We start from the raw sequence: 22,435 nt of genomic DNA on the forward strand, positions 1-22,435 counted from the left end.
TTTCTGTAATAGACCTTCGTGTGTATTGTTTGTTATGATCTGGCTCGGCTCTACTGGTATAGTGACGCAGCCATATCGTCTGCTAGCCACTAACATGACCGAAGTCATATAGATGGCGCTGCGGTGGCGGCGAAGACGGAGGTTTTGCCAGATGCACATGGCTGCACAATAATGCTGAAAGGGTGGATGTCGTCCTGGGTGCCGACAAATGGTACCCAGGTTCGAGATCGACTGGACAATAAGCACCCGGGGTGCCATTACACTAGACAAACAGCACCCAGCTTCTTTTTGCCTGGCTTAAGGATCTTAGGGACGAGGACGTTTCTTGCAATCTCGTTTTATCTCACGCCGTGGTAATTGCGGCATTAGCAGTGCGCGAAATAAAAAGAACAGATAAACAGAAAAAAACGCGTTTAGGCCTATGGGTTCTTTATCTCTCTCCCCTTAGAGACGAATACCCCGTTTGAATGAGATGGAATTGATGAAAGAAAGGTTTTTAGAGCGCGGTATCATGACACGTGACCTCCGTGAGCGTGGGGCCAACCTCGTTGTAGGTATAGAAAAGTGTAGAAGAAGAAGCTGGGTGCTGTTTGTCTAGTGTAATGGCACCCAGGGTGCTTATTTTCCAGTCGATCTCGAACCTGGGTACCATTTGTCGGCACCCAGGACGACATCCACCCTTTCAGCCACAATAATACCAAAATAGCCCCCAGTATGGAACAGTGTCAACGGCCTGGTAGTCAAAAGGTTAAATGAAATATTGTTTTGCTGATATGGTAATAGGGTTCTTGAAGAATGATTTGCATTGTGTAGAGAAAAATACAGCGCCGGCTGGTCCTGTGACGCAAACAAAGTGGAATATGGAAGGATTTGTGCATGCATCACAAGGCAACCCAGAGGTAAATTTACCTCAACTGTGGCACCATGCAAGAAGCAGATAACCAGACAGCCCTGTCCAAATGCGGCCTCCAGAGCCACAGGGGGCCTCCCGACATTTATTTGGCGGCATCGGGGAAAATGTATCGGCTGCCGTTTGTGGCATCCTGTCTCTGGAAAGAATGAAAGGGTCCATAAAGGCATCCATTTAGTTTAGCATGTTGGCGGCTACCACTGAGCCATTTATTTTTCCACGTGCAAATCATGTATAAATTATGCATGCAAACAAGCTAGGTGCCCCGTAGTAACATCTAGTATCAGATACTCGAACCATCTAGACACACAGTCGGCGGATCTAGGCGGGGGGTGATCAAGAAATGCAAGGAAAATGCATTTCAGAGCTTCTAGTTTTCAAATTTTCATGGGGAGGGGCCCTCCCCATGAAAATGAAAACTATTTAAATTTGGCTTCTACAAAATTGACAGGTGCTATAGTTTGAAACAACCCCACAGCACCCGTCCAGGTAAAGCGGCGCTGGCCCGCGGCCCGCCCAACTACAAGAGGGACAAGGATTGGCCTCGAATTGTGGCGTTTCAATTGTCATCCCAAAAGTAAACAACTTGATCACATTAATTATTTCCAGCCGTAGATTGGCTGAAAAGAGCATATAGGGCATGCACCTGGTGAACATCTGGTCTACCCTCAAAATAGCACTGGAAATTATAGCTAAAGAGACTGCCGTGTTGCCAGCCTGCGAGCTGATGTCAACGTCAGCTCATTTCCTCAGCCTCGGCTGACTACGATGCATATCGTCTCGATTGAACACTCCCCCCATTAATCAATATGGTCGGCATGGCACCATGAATAGGCATGGATCATGCACATCAACAAAACAGAAAAAGTGGGGTTACGCCCAACCATATATATATGATAAATCAGTCATACATGTATGCAATGTTTACAACACAACATTAAAGGCCTATGTTGTTCTCTATGTATTTGTAATTGAATCTGAAAATTTTCAAATGCGTCAATTCATATTCTAGATTTCAGCACTGCTGTTATGTAGACAGATATACAAATTAGCTTCTCATAAATGCCAAGTTTCTGCGAATTTGCATGCATAATTACTGCACATACATATCATGCACTTCCATTTTCCTGAACCACCACTATAAAATACAATGAACACAACTGGCACACCCCTTTAAGGTTACAATGACAGTTAATATCTCTGATCACGATGCAACACAACAAAGGTATAGTATGTAAATATTGAAACGAAACCAAACGAAACAAGCCAAACGAAACGAGCCTAATAACGTTTTAAACCTGAAATAAAAGATCAAGTTGACATGTAATATTCATTGCAGGGTTCGGTTAAGTATGTTTATGGCATGAACGTAGTCCCACAACATACTACCCACAACAAACGTTGTACATCAACTCATCGCTACAGTCGTTTATCGATTACAATCTCACTATCAATTAATTTTCTCTCCAATTATAAAAGTATGACTGGACATTAATCAGTCTGGCAAACAAATACGTGCCTCATGAAAACAAATTTTTTAAATATACTGAAGGTTTGTTTGCTTTAAAATGAGTTGCATTAGCAACGTGCCACAGCTGTTCGGACATATACAATGGAATTGATATTTCCCAATATTCCAGTATATGGAATTCGATCAAATACACATTTCAAACATCCTGACTATTGTGCAAGAATCTATCGCAAGTTGAAATGTAGTGGTGTAGCACAATTCCTACCAGCCCTACACTCCAGACGCACTGGACTCAGGCTATGTTCCACCCCCCTAACCAGTGCAGCAAGTCGTGGATTTTCTGCGGATTTTCACCGACGACCACTGGCAGGCTGCCAACCATGGCATCATTCAGTGCAGTCAATTCATCGGCTGTCGTCATGATCGGGTGCTGCAGTCAGAGCCAATCAACTTTTGATCAAAGGGGTGAATTATTATATACTGGAATATACTGGAAAGTTGTTGTATTCTATACTAGGCCTACCCTAACTTAAGAGTCCAAATCACAAATTGCATTCCTTATATCGCATCAGTGGCGCGACTGTAGTATGCCGCCGACGGGCTAAACACAGAGCGATAAAGGATAAAAGATTTTCTAGCTTAAAGGATCTTAGCTTCTAGTTGGGTCTTAGTTGGCTAGCATATAGAATCTTACTTTCTAGATGGGTCTTAGTTTCCTAGCATATAGGCTATTAGTTTTCTAGTTGGGTCTTAGCTTTCCAGCATAAAGGATCTTAGTTTTCTAGCTGGGTCTAACAGTTTTCTAGCATATAGGGTCTTAGTTTACTGGCTGGGTCTTAGTTTTCTATCATAAAGGATCTTAGTTTCTAGTTGGGTCTTAGTTTTCTAGTATATAGGATCTTAGTTTTTCTAGTTGGGTCTTAGTTTTCTAGCATATAGAGTCTTAATTTACTAGTTGGGTCTTAGTTGGCTATCATATAGGGTCTTAGTTTTCTAGATGGGTCTTAGTTTCCTAGCATATAGGCTGTTAGTTTCTAGTTGGGTCTTAGCTTTCCAGCATAAAGGATCTTAGTTCCTAGTTGGGTCTTAGTTGGCTAGCATATAGGGTCTTAGTTTACTAGCTGGGTCTTAGTTTTCTAGCATATAGGATCTTATTTTTTCTGGTTGGGTCTTAGTTTCTAGCATATAGGATCTTAGTTTTTCTGGTTGGGTCTTAGTTTTCTAGCATATAGGATCTTAGTTTCTAGTTGGGTCTTAGTTTCTAGCATATAGGATCTTAGTTTTTCTGGTTGGGTCTTAGTTTCTAGCATATAGGGTCTTAATTTACTAGTTGGGTCTTAGTTGGCTAGCATATAGGGTCTTATTTTTCCAGATGGGTCTTAGTTTCCTAGCATATAGGCTGTTAGTTTTCTAGTTTGATCTTAGTTTCCTACCATATAGGATCTTAGCTTTTCTAGTTGGGTCTTAGTTTCCTAGCATATAGGGTCTTAATTTACTAGTTGGGTCTTAGTTGGCTAGCATATAGGGTCTTAGTTTCCTAGATGGGTCTTAGTTTCCTAGCATATGGGCTGTTAGTTTTCTAGTTAGCTCTTAGCTTGGTAAATGGTAAATTAGACAATGGTAATCTAGACATAAGGATAGGTAAATTAGACAAATTTCACTTTAAGTAAGTTTATATGGGTTAAGGCTTTGCCTTTAGGGGTGAAGGTGTTGTTCAGTATGAATTGTACTTAATAACAGTCAATTAGTCAATTAATCAATTATTGTATTGATAGGCCTAAGATCATACCGACTCCCAAAAAATCTGCCCTAATCGGATACTATACTAAGATAGTATCTCCATTGTCTAACTTATCTATTATTATGTCTAGTTTATCATCGTCTAATTTAGCATTGTCTAATGACCATTGTCTAGATTACCATTGTCTAACTAACTTTGTCTAAAATGACCATTGTCTAACTAACCATTGTGTTATATGACCATTGTCTAGATTACCATTGTCTAACTTACCATTGTCTAAAATGACCATTGCCTAGGTTACCATTGTCTAATTAACTTTGTCTAAAATGACCATTGTCTAACTAACCATTATGTAACATGACCATTGTCTAGATTACCATTGTCTAACTTACCATTGTCTAAAATGACCATTGCCTAGGTTACCATTTTCTAATTAACTTTGTCTAAAATGACCATCGTCTAACTAACCATTGTGTAATATGACCACTGCCTAGATTACCATTGTCTAATTAACTTTGTCTAAAATGACCATTGCCTAGATTACCATTGTCTAATAAACTTTGTCTTAAAAATGACCATTGTCTAACTTATCATTGTGTAATATGACCATTGTCTAGATTACTATTGTTTAACTTACCATTGTCTAAAATGACCATTGCCTAGATTACCATTGTCTCTAATTTACTTTTGTCTAATTCACCTGGATTCGTTCACCAAGTACCACTGCGATCAAAATGAGGCTTAAACCTTTTTCAATTACAAGCATTACCACATCTATGACCTTATCTTGTTTTAAGATGCGACATAAAGACACTTTATTATCATTGTTGTTATTATTATTATTGCTATCAGTTCTATTTTTCCCAGCAGAGAGCAGCATTTACAACAGTCGACATTGACTCACCTTCAAACCACTGTAACCTTACTCAACTCATAATAAATCAATCATATTCAATTCAAACATTGATTTTTCTCTCAACGCACTGAAGGGCTGCGTGGCCTTCTCAAAGAGTGACTTGTATCATTGAAGGGCTGCTTAAAGCTGGCCTTCTCAATGAGTGTTGTATCGATCTCTTCAACAGATGGTGGAACGGGGTCACAGTCATGACTGGTCTAAGCCCATTTCTTCTTAGTGTTCGATTTTTCTATTTATGGCGCTACTTCACAACCAGGCCTGCATATACAGTCCTACCAGAAAGTAAATGTCAATCGTTTAAAAAAAAATATCACAGAGATAAAATAAGATATTTGAATGCGGTTTTCAGCAGAGTATGGTATATCTAGTTGGTCATATATCTGTTGTATTTAGTTTCCCCTAATTCCATCCCTTCATTATGAACAAACATTTCTAAAAAGGTCCAAATATCACTTTTTTCTTTCATGTCCCTTTTCAAAAATTCACATGAGCCCATGAACTGTGCTTTGTGACCATCATTTTGTGGCACTTGCAATTCCATAGAGTGTGTTCGATAGTCATGACAAATGCACATTTTTGCTTATGGGCAGAGAGTCACATAGAGCTTATCAAAATGTCAAGTTGTGGTAAATACATGGCTGGGATGGACCAAAGTGGAATTAATTCTCAATCTGTGGTTGATTCTTAATCTACAGAGTCAGGCCATCACAGAAATATGCTTTTTGATAATATATTTAAGAAAATGTGGTCTCACTGGTCAGTTTAGAACTTGTACTTTGACAGGGCCTTATCAATCTGCACAAAATTGTATATGTGTCAAGAAGAACCCTTAAAAACAGAGTTCATGGCCATCTCATCCGCCAGAAGAACTCCATCTATTACAAGTATGATTGTAGATGGTGTGGAAATAAAGAGCTCGGATTTCCTTAGGGATCTTGGTGGTTGGCTGGACAGTCATATGGACATGACTGTCCATGTTAGAAAGGTCTGCCAAGCCGCATTCGCAAGCTTGCATTCCATTGGGCGCATCCGTAAATACCTCGATGTGGCTAGCACCAAAAAGTTGGTACATGCCTTGGTTAATTCCCGGTTAGACTACAACAATGCTCTCTTGCATGGTCTTCCTAAGAAAGTCATCGCACAAATGCAAAGAGTGCAAAATTCAGCAGCCAGGCTTATTAGTCGAACGCGGAAATGGGATCACATTACACCAGTGTTGAAAGACCTTCATTGGTTGCCAGTGGCCTTGCGCATCGAGTATAAAATTATCAATCAGACACACAAGATCTTTCATGGAAGGGCACCCGTTTACCTAGAACAGCTTGTGAAACATCAGGATATTACTCATCACACACGTTCTATGGATGTAAGTTCAAGAAACCTGGCCGTAAAAAGAACAAGAACAATCTTTGGTTAATCGAAGTTTTTCAGTGTCCTCTGCGCGATTATGGAATAAACTTCCCAATGACATAAAGGCGATTGAGGATCAAGACACTTTTCGAATGCATTTGATAAGACTTGGCTGTTCAATGGACATTATCGGTAAAAATCAGCTGTAAGCGCTTTAACAGCTGAAACGTTCTGGGAAGCGCTATATAAATGACAGACTTATTATTAGACTTATTATCAATGCGCCAGTGACGTTTTGATGGATATGGTGTACGGAAATCTCTTTTTCTCAGGCAATCGGTATTGGAATGTTTTAAAACTTTATTATGCTATTGGCAAAGGGTTCTTCTTGACACATATAAAATTTTGTGCAGATTGATTGGTGAAATGTGTACTTTTTTTACCAAAACTTATGCACAACAATGTACACGTAATGTACACAGGTTTTAATAGAGGGCTCTGGCCTTATGATTTTTATGAACGAGAGAAAACCGTACAAGAAGTTACTAAAGACCAGTTTACATAGGTATAATCTGAGTAGAATAGAGGATCTGAAACAGTTGAAAGACCACGAGTCTCACAAATTTTGGAAGATGTTGAATGTTAGGGGAAATGAACAAGATAGAATACCTGATAATTTGCTCGACACTTTACAAAATCATTTTAAAGAATGAAATGCTGGGAATGTGGCCGACGAAAGTTTCGAGATGACTACTGAGCAGATAAACAGGGGAGATGAAGTGTTGAATAGGCAGATAGAGAGGGGGGAAATTTTGACCCAAATAAGAAAATTGAAGCGGAGAAAGGCCAGTGGAGTTGACGGTATTACAAACGAACTTATCATTAACACCGGGGAGTATTTAATAGATTTTTATCATAATTTGTTTAACAGAATTTTGGACAGTGGATGCATACCGACAAATTGGATTAATAGCATTATAAAACCAATCTATAAGAAAAAGGGTGATAGAACAAAGGGTGAGAATTACAGAGGTATTACTTTATTAAGCTGTTTAGGTAAATTGTTCACAGCTATTTTAAACAGCAGGTTAGACGAGTATGTGAATTTACACGAGGTATTAGGTGAAGAACAAACAGGTTTCAGATCAGGTTACTCTACCATGGACAATGTTTTTGTTCTGAAGTGCTTGATTGATTTGTATTTGAGTAAGGGCAAACGCTTATATGTGGTATTTATTGATTTCAAACAAGCTTTCGATAAAATATGGAGGTTAGGACTTTGGCGTAAACTTATTGGAAATGGTATAAACGGTAAAATATTGAATGTCATGGTAAATATGTATGATAAAGCGAAATCGTGTGTTCAGATTAACAATAATAGATCAGATTATTTTCCGTGTTCCATAGGGGTTAGGCAGGGCGAAAATATGTCGCCACTCTTATTTGCGTTATATCTAAACGATTTTGAAATTTTTTTGAACGATCATGGTTTTAATGGTCCTTCTGATTTACATATCAATAGCCGATGTGAGTTTTTAGACAACTTGGAGATTTTTTTGAAGCTGGCAATATTATTGTATGCGGACGATATGATTCTTATGGCAGATGATCCTAACGAGTTACAAAACGCCCTGAACTTATTGCACGATTACTGTGAGGAGTGGCATCTGATCGTAAATATTAAGAAAACCAAGGCAATGATTTTTTCTCGGGGAAAGCTTAGAGTAAATATACCGGAATTTAGATATAATGGGGGTAGGGTCGAGTTGGTAGACCATTTCACATACTTAGGCGTAACATTCTCATATAATGGAAATTTTGCGAGGGCAATAAAAGATAGATATAATAAAGGTATGAAAGCCATGTTTGGTGTACTGAGAGCGTGTAGAAGACTTTCTCTTACGGTCGAATTGAGTCTAGACATATTTGACAAAGTAGTCACACCAGTTTTGCTATACGGTAGTGAGGTGTGGGGTAACCAAAACTCCGAGTTGCTGGACCGTGTACAAGTTAAATTTTGCAAATATTTGCTACGATTACCGTTAAGAACTCCTACAGTAATGGTAATGGGAGAACTTGGGCGACACTCTTTGAAGATTCACATAGCCGTGCGAATGTTATCTTTTTGGAACAGACCCAGAATTGGAAAAACAGATAAATGGGCTTATATCTTTTATAACATAACTAGGGAGCATTTAGACAAGGGTTATTTAAACCAAGGCTGGTGTAAAAGTGTGAAAACTGTTCTAGACGGCTGTGGCCTCACTCAAATTTGGTATACTCCCGAGGTTTTGTCCCTACGAGAACTGAAAATTGTAGTTGAACAGATAATGAGAGACCAGTGTGAACAACTATGGAGAAACGAGGTAAATAACGATTTCAGATGTATAATTTATAGAATGTTTAAACAAAACCTGAATATGGAGCCCTATGTTAAAAAATTACCATTATATCAAACGGTCAGTATTTGTAAATTTCGTACTGGATCTATAAAATTCCCAGAAACAGTAACCAGAATGTATAGAAATGAAACTGCAGAAAATATTTGTGGTCTTTGTGACCAGGTTTGTGTAAGAGACGAACTTCATTATTTTATTACGTGTCCGTATTTCCGTCACATGCGAGTAAGGTTGTTTCCAAACTTAAAAGAATTACCTCAGGTTTTTTATCGTGAATTTTTCCATCGCATTATGACTAAATGTTCCCGGGTAAACTTAGACAATATTCATAGTTTTTGTAAAGAATTCATCAGCTTGGTCCACCATATGTAAATGTTAAATCATGTAACCTCTTATACCCGAAAGGGTTTTTTGGAGAGAAATAAATTATGTTATGTTATGTTATGTTATGTTATGTTATTTTCATGTATAAGTCTCTATAAACCTGGCTGTCCTCTTGACCCCCCCCCCCCCCCCCCGAGGGCTTAGTTTCCAATGATGCACCATATGGCTATGCGGCCAATTGATCGGTGTCCCAGAGAGGGCAATTCTGAAGCACATGCACTGGTGTCTGATCAGATGTGTTGTGCTAGGGGATGGCACCTCCCGGACTGTACCATGTTCATCCTCTGGAGGTGGGCTTTTAGTTTGTAGTGGCCTGTCCTAAGATGAAAGATAGTGGTTGCTTCTTTTCTGTTCATGTCTAGGAGAGAGCTGCACCTAAAGCCCGTTACACACGAGGGACTTCTCACCAACTTAGTTGGTTTTAAAATTAAGAACAGGTGCACAGGTGACTGGAAGTTGAGAGTCGTTCACCCACTCATACGAAAGACATAATCCCAGCAATATTTAGGTCCTGCACTATTTAGGCCAAAAGAGTCAAAATATGGCCCAACTATGTTGTTGACTGAATCACACGGGGAAATTTCTCCCCCACACTCCTTATATAAACAAAAAAATCCTTATATAAACAAAAGATGTCGTCGAGAAATAGAACAAGTCGGTAGTGCAGCCAGCAACTCCAACCAGTCGGGCAAAGTATCAGTTACCTGGTCTGGATTCCTGTTATGAATTAAAATTCCAACTAAGTTGGTGAGAAGTCCCTCGTGTGTAACGGGCTTTAGGTCCCCTCTTTTCTCTTGACAGGTGTTTTTGTGGGCCTGTATCAGGAGCATCCTTGCTTCCCTGTAAGAGGTACTAAATTCTTCCTGATATTGTTGGCTTCACTCTTTGGCAAGTAGATCAGCTCTGTCGATTGGAGACAAGACCACCATTGATTTTTTAAGCCTTTTAGCAGTTAAATTGTCAATGTTTGACCGCGACGCATCAAATACTGCGTGGGGTTGTGAATCTGAAATTTTGATATGATATTCCGGACAGTCGGGCAAGTAGTGGTGAAAAGTGAACTGGTAGTTGTCCACTCTTTTCAGCCAACTGGCAGAAAAATCTCAAAACACAACCCCTATTGCCAAATTAGCAAAATTCAAAATTAATTTTTTCATCAAATAATTTCTTTATATCTGTAGACTTGCCACACCAAATATCTTTTCAATACCTCTCCAAATATGCACTTGACAGTTAATGAAATGGTCCAGGGACCATGTGCTCACCTGTGTCGAAGTGGAGGCTATGGAGTCAGTGATTCTGACATTGGTAAAGCTGTATATATCATTTTCTGGTCAGACCAGCAATTATCAATGATCCCTGTATGGTGCACATGATGTGCATTTGTAAATACAAGGTCTAATTTGGTGTGGTAATCAGTTGTTGACCTTTGGCCCCCTATTGGCCAAACCGTAAATCGTATGACGCCACGATTCAGTCTCTGAGTAAAGGTCACCCAAGGGTATATATGTACCAAGTTTGAGTTCAATAGCCTCAGCGGTTACAAAACGTGCCACCATTGACTAACAGCGGTGCCGTCGGCGAACTTTGACCTATCTTACCTTGAAAATTAGGTCAAATCAAAAACCCGGAGGATATGTGATGTCCCATTAGTAGAAGTACCTACCATATTTTTTTCAAATTTTTCGGACCAGTAATAAGGGAGAAAACGCATTTCCTCATTTTTTACCTTTGGCCCCCTGGTGGCCAAACCGTGAAACATATGAGACCGCGTTTTGGTCTCTGAGTAGTGGTCACCAAGGGGTACATGTGTACTAAGTTTCAGTTCAGTGGCTTTAGCGGTAACAAAACGTGCCACCCATGTCTAACGACGACGGACGACGAAGGACGACGACGGACGACGACGACGGACGCTGCGTGATGGTAAAGGCTCACAGGTGAGCCAAAAACATGCACGCTTCTAATTGATAGGTCTGGAACCTCAAATCTATGAATATTTGATGGTGGTCATGTCTCCTGGGATATCACGAAGGGCAGGGATCCATTGTATCACAATTCAGTTTGTGTCACAACACAATTTATATGGCCCAATAGGAATACAGAGAACTCAGTGGCACATACACACTGCAGCATGGGATGTTTAACCACAAGTTTGAACCAGTTATGGCAGTGGATAAGGAGGGTTAGAGGGTTAACCTACCTGTTAAAGATGAATTTTTCTGGTTAGTACAAATTGAATCCTGGCAGAAACGCTGTACCACTGAATTAACTCCTCAGGCCACGCAGAGTATTCTCAGATGACACAAGCTATTGTTGTAACATCAGTAAAATTAGGACTGTAACAATTATGTCCATGTCCACTAAGTACTCCCGACACGCAAGTGTCCAGCTCAAACCGTCAGGTGTAGGACTCTGACATGTCCAATTGATTGTTCCTATAGCAACACATTGGAAACAACTCTCTGTGGTTTGTCCTGAACTGTCCCAGATGGCTACCATCCACACACGTGTGTTAATAGCCATACAAGTGAAGAACCCAATTAGTTTACCTTGCCGTTGCCATGGTTTTTGAGGAACAAATCCAGGTGAACTCAGCCAAGGATGATAAAAGAGTTGTATCGATTAATTATGCTTTGGCAGACAGTGCTGCTGGCAATACACTTATCTGCCTAATTTCATGTTGAGAACATTCTGATATTAGAGGATAGTCTGTTATTACTTGACTCTGACTCTCTACTCACAGCTGCATTCATTTTGTAGTCTTGTCACATGTATATTCATCAATAAATTCACCAGTTTGTTTTTCGAACTGATTTTTTGTGTGTACATATCTTTACCGTTGGATTTATTTTGGGCACATAATTTTATCCACTTTAGCCTCTGACAGAAACCCTGCTCGTCCACACACTGCGATATTGAAATGATGTTTTGATCAACTTTTAATGTTCTTGGAATAAAACCTCAGCATTTTGACCCTCAATGTTTTGACATTGTGCCGCTCAGATGATGATTTTTGCCTACGACACATCTTGTCCTTCCCCAGTTATGCTACGGGACCTACAATGCTTGAAATGTACGCAATGTATTACAATACCACTCATTTACGAAATTCTTAATTTTCAACGACTGCAAGACATGCCCATCTTTCTACTAAAACACGATCGCTGCTGAGCCACGAGTAAACTTGAAAGCTGGTTCCTGCTCCATATTGCCAAGGCACGAGTTGTCGTCACCATTGCCAAGGCACGAGTATATTTGGGGCAGTCTATGCATTATTCCATGTATTTCAAATGGCAAGGGTGAATACGCTTCCGATCTGAAAGCATTATGGGATAATGTTTATTTTAGTGTGTTTATTATGCACTAGGTGTGCTCTAGGCTCACGGCCAACACTCGTGGTGTGGCAATGGAGCAAAAACGCAAAACCTGGCGAACGCGGCAAATGGCGTCACGCTAAAAAAAATGGGGCGGCAGTGAACGTGTTAAACTGATCAAGTACACTTTAACCCTTTAACCGCCACCATCACCAAACTGCGAGGAGGGCCTATGCGTTAGCCACTGACATGATAGAGTTTTATTGAAAAGACCGCCTTCTGATAGATGATGTGCAGAGAGTTGATCATTTCTATGGCAGTTTCGAGGAATCTATTCTAACTCTTCTTTCTTTTGAATTGAACAGGTTATGAAAATTTGAAATAATATTCGGCAGTTAAAGGGTTAAACCTCTCCATAATGTCGTGCAGGAAGTCTTTCATCTATGTCATGTGATTATACTTTAACAATACAATTCAAAAATATCACGAATGCACGACAGGATGGAACATTACATATTCAAGGTCCACTGGTTTGGACAGGTTCAGCCCACCACTGTACGATACGCTACCATTCATGCTAACATTCACTGATTGTGTTGGCACAGACAGACATGATAGGAATACAGGCACTTGTCAGTGAGCAATGACAGGGTATAAAATAACGAGTTGAGATATTGTCTGGGATATCATAGTCTACTTTTTTATGACCGAGTTGCACTTTTTTATTTACTCTCTCCGAACATTTTCTCTTTGGAGACCTACACGTAGGAATTTGGCACTTTATAGTGAAATGACGCTCTGAAATCCCCACCTGGGGGATAATAGCCCATGGAGAACAGATCATGGTGCTGGTAGAGTACTTCTATGAGACCCTACATGTACCCTACTCCTGGATCATCCTGTGGAAATCAGGGTTTAATGTTTGCACACAAACCACCGAGATATTAACCCTGACTTGGTGAAGTAGAGATGTACATCACCTTTAAGTCAGCATCGAGTTTTAACTGTCAACCTCGGTTGTGGTACCGTACTGCTACTGATTGGTATGAAAGGAAATTGCACTCAGAAATCTTAGAATCGAGGTTGCAATGTGCACCTCAAAGGATTTATTGCTCTCTATTCATCAGCATGATAAAACAAAGATACTGCTCTCTATTCATCAGTATGATAAAACAACCAGTGAAAATGTAACTTTGGATATCGTTGCTACTATATAATTGTTTCGTGTGTTGTTTATTCACATATAGGTCAACTAACGATACAACGCAGTGTGTACATAGACCATCTCAACCATGGGAGTCACCCTGGTTAATTCCGACGAGCCGCATCTAACACCTCAGACAATACATGACATGTCCTCAAGCCGCGTCACAGGCCTATTTCGGAATATGCCAAACATTGAAAATCATGCGATAATCGAATAATTAAAATATTTACAGGCAATTTAGCGAAATGCAAACATTGGAAATCATGCGATAATCGAATAATTAAGATATTTACAGGCAATTTAACGAAATGAAAATACTTCCATCTGGTAATTATGAATAAAGAGCAGTCTCTGGATACATTTGATAAGAAAATAAGACGCATGGCTTCTTTGCAAATGTTGAATCAGTATGAAAAAATGACAACATCAATATTGTTCGCGCTCCACCGGGAAATCCGTAATTATCTTATCCAAATCGTTTTCACTACAATATGACAATTGAACTAGCTACCAGATGAACCTAATTAAATTTCGTGTAACGCAATTTTAAAGGTATTTTTTCCACTTTTCCTGTGCCTTGTTGGTTTTTCCCGGGCAAATCAGATCATTATCTCCGTGTGCCTTTTTAGATATTCATTCGTCGGGGTGGGAGTGTAGGAATGAAGTGTATAAATATCAGCTACTCTCTTATGTGAGCCAAAGCGATATATGTCTAGCATTCTTATTTGGTGACAGAAAATGCCCTTACAGTTTCGTTACAGCAATGCCCATTCGTTAATCGTCCAGCCACATGAATTCCCGCTATTTGTGGCAGTTGAAGAGATCCAATTAGGATGACGCAATGGACTGCCCAGGGAGTCTAGGATTGACGTGTCAGAGCAACACATATAAGTGTCACTAACACAATATATCGAAGTTACATAGGATACTATAAAGTGTGAAATGTATGTGTGATTAAAAGATGTCCAAGAGAAATTCAAGACGTGCCTACAGCACCTCAATGGCGTAAACACATTCTTTCACTTTCAAAATGAAAATAAATTCATAATAAAATGGCCAGGGACATTGTGCTCACCTCCCTCAAAGACATGTTATCGTTTTTAATTTTGTCCACCTGTGGCCAAACCAGTAATCAAACCAGACTGAAATTTAGCCTAGGAGGTTTCATAACACAGGGCTACATATGTACCACATTCCAAGTCAATAGCTCCAGTAGTTACGAAACGAGCCACCATCGGCCAATTTACGCTATTTGACCTCTGTGACCTTGAAAAGTAGGTAAAATCAAAAACCTGTGTGATATGTCATGGACCGTCATTACATGCGCCTTTGATAAAATTTGGTGATGATCGAGCCGCTAGTTAGAGAGATACAGCACCTTTTTTGTGTTCGGTTTTAGCCACCTGGTGGCAAAATAAGGAAGCGTACCACACCGAAAGATGGTCTCCTAGGTGTCATTTCATAAGGGAACACATGTACCACAAGTTTCAAGTTGATAGCTCCACAACTTAGAAAATGTGCCTTGCTAACGGACGACGAGGACGACAGACGACGATGACAGACGACAGATGAAAACGGACGACGGATGCGGTGTTATAAGATAGGCTTCCGGAGTTGAGGTAAACTGCTGCAATTCGAGTTACACTTCTCTTAGCAATGAATATTTCTGGGTCGGAGCAGTTAATACTTTATAGCAATAAATGCTTCATGAATAAACCATGAAAGTTATGCATGTCTTTTTCTATATGATTGATGCACAGTCCCCAGCTATATCCTGTAGTTTATCACTGACAGCTGTTTGGCTTTACTACCTGTACAGTGGAACCTCTCTATTAAGTACACCCTCGGGACTGACAAGTGCTGTCCTTAATAGAGAGGTGTCCTGATTAGAGATGTCAAATTGAATAGAAACAACCAATCTGGGACCAAACCTAGTGTCCTTAATAGAGAGGTTGTCCTTAATTGAGAGGTTGTCCTTAACAGAGAGGTGTCCGCTAAGAGAAGTTCTACTGTACTAGCTTAAATTCAGTTACGATACGTGTACTTGTAGCTAGTTCTACAATGTTAAGTTTTTGCTCATTTACCATACTTGGACAACCTGGTTGAAGGGGGGGGGGGGGCGGTAGTGTTCTCCAACTCTTCATAAAGTCAGTTTGACAAGGTGGGGCAGAATACCGAGAGCATGACCTCTGCCCACATAATCCGTGATCACCATTTACTTCAAAAAGTAGTCTGCTCCAGCGGGGGGGGGGGGGGGTATAACACTCTGATGAGGAGCTGTCCCTACACAACACCACTGTACGCTTAAATGAAAAATGAAACAGCCAGAGCCATTGTGCTCACCTCTCTCACAGACAGTCTATTATGGATGATCAAATATTACCAATGATCAAGTCCTTAGTTTTCGGTTTTAGCCACCTGGTGGCAAAATCAGCACTCGAACCAGACCATACTTAGGTCTCCCAGGTGCCATTACATAACAGGGGAACATATGTACCAAGTTTCATGTCATATGATAAACATTTACCAATAATCAAGCAGATTCAGTCATTTCGTTTTTAGCCACACAAGGTGGCCAAACCAGGAATCGAACCGGACCGAAAGTTAATCTGCAAGGTTTCATAACATAGGGCTACATATGTAGGCCTACTAAGTTCCAAGTCAACAGCTTCAGCAGTTACGACATGAGCCACCATCGGCCTATTCATGCTATTTGACCCCTGTGACCTTTAGAGGCCTACGCCGTTCGCTGAAAATGTTGAATTTGTAATTGAGTGTGAATACTTTCAATTGTGTAAATACATACTGAATATGATTTTCAGCATTGCCTTTCTTTAGACAGATATACAAATACTATGAATACCAAGTTTCAACAAATTTGTATTCATAATAACTGCACTACGGCATTGTGTATTAGTGTATTTCTATTTAACTGGACCACAAGAAATTATGAATGGTGTACCCCTTTAAAAGTAGGTCAAATCAAAAACCTGTGTGATATGTCATGTATCGTCATTATACGTGCCTGTATGATAAAAATTTGGTGATGATGGGGTCCATATATAGGGAGATATAGCACTTTTTGTGTTTTCGGCTTTAGCCACCTGGTGTCAAAATCAAGCAATGGACCCGACCGAAATTTGGTCTTCAAGGTGTCATTTCATCGGAAAACATATGTACCAAGTTTCAAGCCGATAACTCCAGTAGATACAAAACGTGCCCTGCTAGCAGACGACAATGACGACGGACGACTACGACGACGGACGACGGATGCTGCATCATACGATAAGCTCATCTCTCCAGAGGTGAGCAAAAAAGGCAATAACTGGCACAGGTACAGTGAAACCTCCCTCAGCGGACACCTCTCTATTAAGGACAACTTCTCTGTTAAGGACTCTAGTTTAGGTCCCAAAGTGGTTGTTTCCATTCAATTTGACCTCTCCTATCAGGACATCTCTCTCTTGAGGACAGCACTTGTCAGTCCCGAGGGTATCCTTAAAAGAGAGGTTCTACTGTACTTGCAAATGCAATCTGTCTTTTCTGGTGTGGAATGAGACATGTTAATAAACAGATCAATTTTTCGACAAAATAATGTCTACTCTGAGGTATTTTTGTTGTCACTTGTAGATAAGATTCCGTTATTTTTAGTACGATCGCGCAAAGTCAACGAAAGAAAAAGAGTCATTGAGCACGTAGGGACTATATCCAAAGATAAGATTGATTGAGACGGTCAGGTTGATTTTGCATATGAACATAAACATAAATCAAATATGAGTTCAATGTTTGGTAAATAAGATAAATATCACACCAGCATTATAACAAGAAAACATGATGCTTGAGTTTCAGGAGACAAATCACATCTCGCCATCTAACCAGTGTTGAGGGATGAGTTCTGAGACCCAGCGGGCAATAACACCCTATTGGCCACTAATTATGACATCATCACCTGGGGTTGCAAATCCATTTCTATGAGTCTGTGGTTGAAGCAACCCCAGTTGGATTCAATGTGTCTTGGGTCCTATGCAATGCCTGGTTCTTTCTTAAGAGTAACGAGCATCCCAGGTTCTATGCAATCCCAGGTTGTTTGCATCCAAGGTTCTATGTAACCCGGGTTGTATGCAATCCCGGGTTCCTTGCATCTAATGTTCTATGTTTCCCGAGTCCTATGCATTCAATGTTCTATATATCCCGAGTTCTATGCATCCCAGGTTCTATGTATCCCGAGTTCTATGCATCCCAGGTTCTATGTATCCCGAGTTCTATGCATCCTAGGGTCTATGTATCCCGAGTTCTATGCATACAATGTTCTATGTTTCCCGAGTTCTATGCATCCCAGGTTCTATGTATCCCGAGTTCTATGCATCCCAGGTCTTATGCATCCAGAGTTCTATGTATGTATCCCATGCAATGCCGGGTTGTCTGTGTCCCAGTTTCTATGTATCCCAAGTTCCTTGCATCCATGTTCAATGTATCCAGAGTTCTATGCACCCAAGGTTCTATTTATTCTGGGTTCTTTGCATCCCAGGTTCTATGTATAGGTTCTATGTAAAGGTATAGAAAGAATTTTCACAAATTCCCCAAAAAAATAGGTCCAAAAAGGGTAAAAGCATTCCTGGGTTATTTGACCGAACCAAGCTGAAAGTGAACATGATGATGGCCATCTTGGATTTTGAGGGGGGTTCAAAAAACATTCAAGAAACATTCAAAACAACTCTGTTAAACATAAAAACCCACAACAGAGGGAAACCCCCTTAACACCACACCCCCTAGAACAAAGCTTCCCTTTCAAACTCCCAAGCACAACTCACATTTTAACATTATACCCATAAAAATCACGCCTCATACACAACTGCCCTGTGACTAAGCATGAAATTCACCCCAGAGAAATTCATCTCATACTCCCCTTTACCCCTTTAGACAACTCCCCCTTAAACATCAAAATCCTCAACACAGATCCCCTTTACATGACAAAACCCAAACACAACTCCCCTTTAATAATAAAACCCCTAAACAGGACTTTCCTTGAAACATCAACCCCTCAACACAACTCCCCATTAAAACCCAACCGCTCAGCAAAACCCCCGCACACTAGGCATACTCCCATTAAGCATCAATCCCCTCAAGACAACTCCCCTTTAAACCCATTCCAGAAATACCCTTTCATGTACACAGCTCCCCCTTGAACAACCAATTTTTTTTGCCCCTTAAAAATAGATCACACTGCTGAGCTGGTCCCGATATTCCTCACTTCATTTTCTGAATATGTTGAGATCACACTACTGAGATGGTCCCCGAAATTTCTCATTTCATTTTCTGCACCTGTTGAGACGGACCCATCTTGCAGGACTGCGTCCGCCGAGTAGAACTTCTCTTAGCAAACACCTCAGCCCATCTATCAAGAACACTGATGGCCCCAACATAGTGCTCTCATCTATTCAATGGATCTGTAATCACTATCATCAGGACACCTCACAATGCTCGTCACTACCGAGGACAGGGGTGACCTTATTAGAGAGAATCTACCGCATCACCAGCGAACACGCCATTTGTGATTTATAGGTGAACGCCCAAGAGAATCCATGGATCTAAAATTACTGATGGCTTGCTATTCTAAACGTAATCAAATGATGTTAAGCCCAGTTTATCGTCAATGGTTCCGCAACCGAATAACGGGACCAAGATTTAGAGGCAAAACCTCATAATACACTACTACAATATCTGATGACCTACGATGTTCAGGTAATCTGAAAAATGAAAATGACACTGAATGGATTGTTCCGTGGGGCTATTTTATATAAAGGCAGAATTTCACAATCATCCTTTTTTGCTGGCAGACGATGATATGACACTTTGCTTACCTGGTTTGCCGCCTTTACTCCGGAACTGGGTCACCCAGACAAGCGTGATCGATCCTTAGAAGCCCCTCGTCGAACCACAGCTGAGTATCCCTCGTATTCCCAATTAATGCGTGAATACACACCCAGGTAATATAATATGATCCCACCGTCCAGCAAAAAAAATGTGAAATAGAAGGTGATTATTTGTGCGACCACCAATGTCTAGTCTAAATGGTATCCTCAACACACCATAGTGATGGAAACATCCCGTGCTGCGTATGCGCTAAACACTGTATCCCACAATTGAATCGATAAATAAACTGCTTTCAGGTAGGCAATAGCGCTTTTGTTCGATTAAAGAGTAGACTTCTCCGTGGTTAGGGTCAGTCGAGGTTCAGAGCCATCTGGTTGCAACCGCCAACAATATTGTCAGATGGAGTCGCATGGGCTTATCAGTGAGTCAATTGGGGGGGGGGGGGGGGGGGGGGGGGGGGCTATTGAGGGGGAGGGCTATTGAGGGGGGCTATTGAGGGGGGGGGGGGGCTATTGAGCTCTTATTTTCACGTGCACGTGGCCGGTCCACTGCGTTCGCATCCTGGCACTACACTCCTGGACGCAGTGGACCAGCCTCGTCCTGTCGCATCCAATTACTCGGACTAGGATGACGCAATGGACTGGCCCGGGAGTCTACATGGGACCAGTTGTTCTCAATATACTCCGCCTCTCGATATTTCATATATATGTATATTTTATGTATAGGACATACATACATATGGGGGCGGACGCAGTGGACCGGCCTCGTTCCTATAATTGCCGCGTCCGCTGTAGCTATTTTGAGATCGATTCGAATTTCATGCACAGGGATTTGAGGCAAAAAGTGGCAATTTATACAAGAAATTAAAAAATTCCAGAGGTACCATACATGTAGCTAACATTTTGGTCGGGGGGAGGGGGGTTAGCGAAATGACACTCTTTGAATTTTTTAGGAAAAAATCTTGGTCAAAAACACAGTTTTTGATGACGTCTAGGGGGAGTGGTCCTCCTGCTCAGATTGGTGTCGCGAACTCGTTGTCTTCCTTTTTGAACATTTCAATTGGGATCGATTGACCATGTCCACAGTATATCTCCCATTTCTTAAAATTTCGAAAACTGTCTTTGATCGTCGGTGAAACCAGAGTGTTATTAGGGTAATAGCGGCTATATGTTCGAAAAAGGAGTACGCCGTTCGTAATTGCAGGAATATAGGCTACACAATGCCGTCGTGCAGTTATTACATGTACATGTATGAGTTTGCTGAAATTTGGTATTTATAGTAGTAGTAAGGCATGTTGTTTATGGTCCCGATTGGCGAGGATTCGCGAGGAGGATTCGTCCAAAAATAGATTCTAGGCGGGAAATTCAAAAAATAGTTCTCAAATGGACAAAAGAGGGCGCTTTAATCAGCGGGAAATTTGTTGAGAAACAGTTTTCAAATGGATAAAAGAGGGTGCAGCGGGAAATTCAAATTTTGAAGTGACAATAGCCCATATTACTACAAGCTTGCATCGGGGTGGCCTTTAGAAAAGCCTTTTTTGTCCTAAGGAGGACCTTTTTTTGTTTGGAAGGGTAGCCCTTCACAGGAACTTTGGACGATGGTCTTTGTGAAGCAGATACCAGGTTGTCTCATCGGCCGCTTCGAAGAATCGACTTCTGCATGTCTGTAGCAGGAACCAAGCATCGGGAGTAACCTCTAACATAGCGATGTTGAAGCTGTCTCTTCGCACCTGACTCGATCATGCTTCTATTCATTGTGTAGAATATTTGCTGGTAGAATTATTACCCCCATGAAGGTGTTCATTTCAGGTTGGTAGTTCTTGTGTACAAACTTGGCCGACTCAATGACGCTCTTGGGTAGATCAAAGATTGGTTTTGGGTAGAGGTCTACATCCTGGAGCTTCCAATACTTGGTCGGTTCCAATTCTTCTAGATGTGTGTAACCACTGTCGATGATGTAGCGCTTAGAGTGTTAGACCGTGGTTCGGCTGGTCAAGGGTTCGACTCCCGGTGAATCTACCACATGTTATTATTTTCATTATTATCATTATCATTATTACATCTTGAAGAAAACCACCGAAACAAACCTTTTCAAACAGCAGCACGCACTGATTCCATGCGTTCGAGTAATTCCGAGGATGATTCGTATCAGCAGCAAGATTTCTCGAGGCTACATTGGGGTGGAAAAGTATTTCCGTCTGACCGTGACTTCTCCAATCAGAGTTAGTTGAAGGGCATACTGAGATTCAGGCTATTTATACTCCTTCGTCATATCGAAAGGGGGGGAGGGTGATTGAAAACCACTGCTGCCAGGATGTTTAAAGGGGATCGCCGTTCGTTCACATATATTTTCTGGAGTACCGGTACGGCAGTTGAGTGTGTCATTTTCATTCAAGAGACGACCAATGTAAACTGGTAGACGGCGTGAGCCTTTAAAAAATCACCAATTGCAATAAAGATCTCACCAAAACAGAATGTAGGCTAACTGTTAGATTTGCAAGACATATCCAAACCACCTCACAACACTTGCAAAATCATTATTAGCGAGGATAAGTATGCTACAGAATGAGGAGGTGCACGGAAGGGAATTCGAACACTAAGTCATCTTGGTTACCTAGATCCATGATGGAGGCAACTCGGTGTACACTCAACCATGATATTTTTTTCCGCGTCAGTTTTGTCCTCAACTTCATGCATAAAACATTCAATGTCATATGTAGCTCTGTATGGATAAAATTAGTCTTTCAGTGCTGGTACTGCTCATAGCATGTCTTTCCATCTTGGCAAACACACCACCCGGGAATAGAAATTTAGTCTTTTCTTAAGACAGGTCTTTTCATGTCGGACATAGTGCCAGCTCCGTAAAAAGACGC

General features: G+C 40.8%; 1 protein-coding gene across 5 annotated transcripts in view; it reads right to left on the reverse strand.

Moving 5' to 3' along the window:
* Window positions 1-19,891, reverse strand: part of LOC135497923 (uncharacterized) — a 177,784-nt gene extending 157,893 nt beyond the window's left edge. For all 5 annotated transcript variants that reach the window (XM_064787955.1, XM_064787952.1, XM_064787953.1 and 2 more), the window contains exon 1: window positions 19,551-19,891. The gene's annotated coding sequence lies outside the window, so the exon portion shown is untranslated. The remainder of the gene's footprint in view (window positions 1-19,550) is intronic.
* Window positions 19,892-22,435: the final 2,544 nt, after the last annotated feature.

This window comes from Lineus longissimus, chromosome 13, assembly GCF_910592395.1.
Source record: "Lineus longissimus chromosome 13, tnLinLong1.2, whole genome shotgun sequence".
Lineage (NCBI taxonomy): Eukaryota > Metazoa > Nemertea > Pilidiophora > Heteronemertea > Lineidae > Lineus > Lineus longissimus.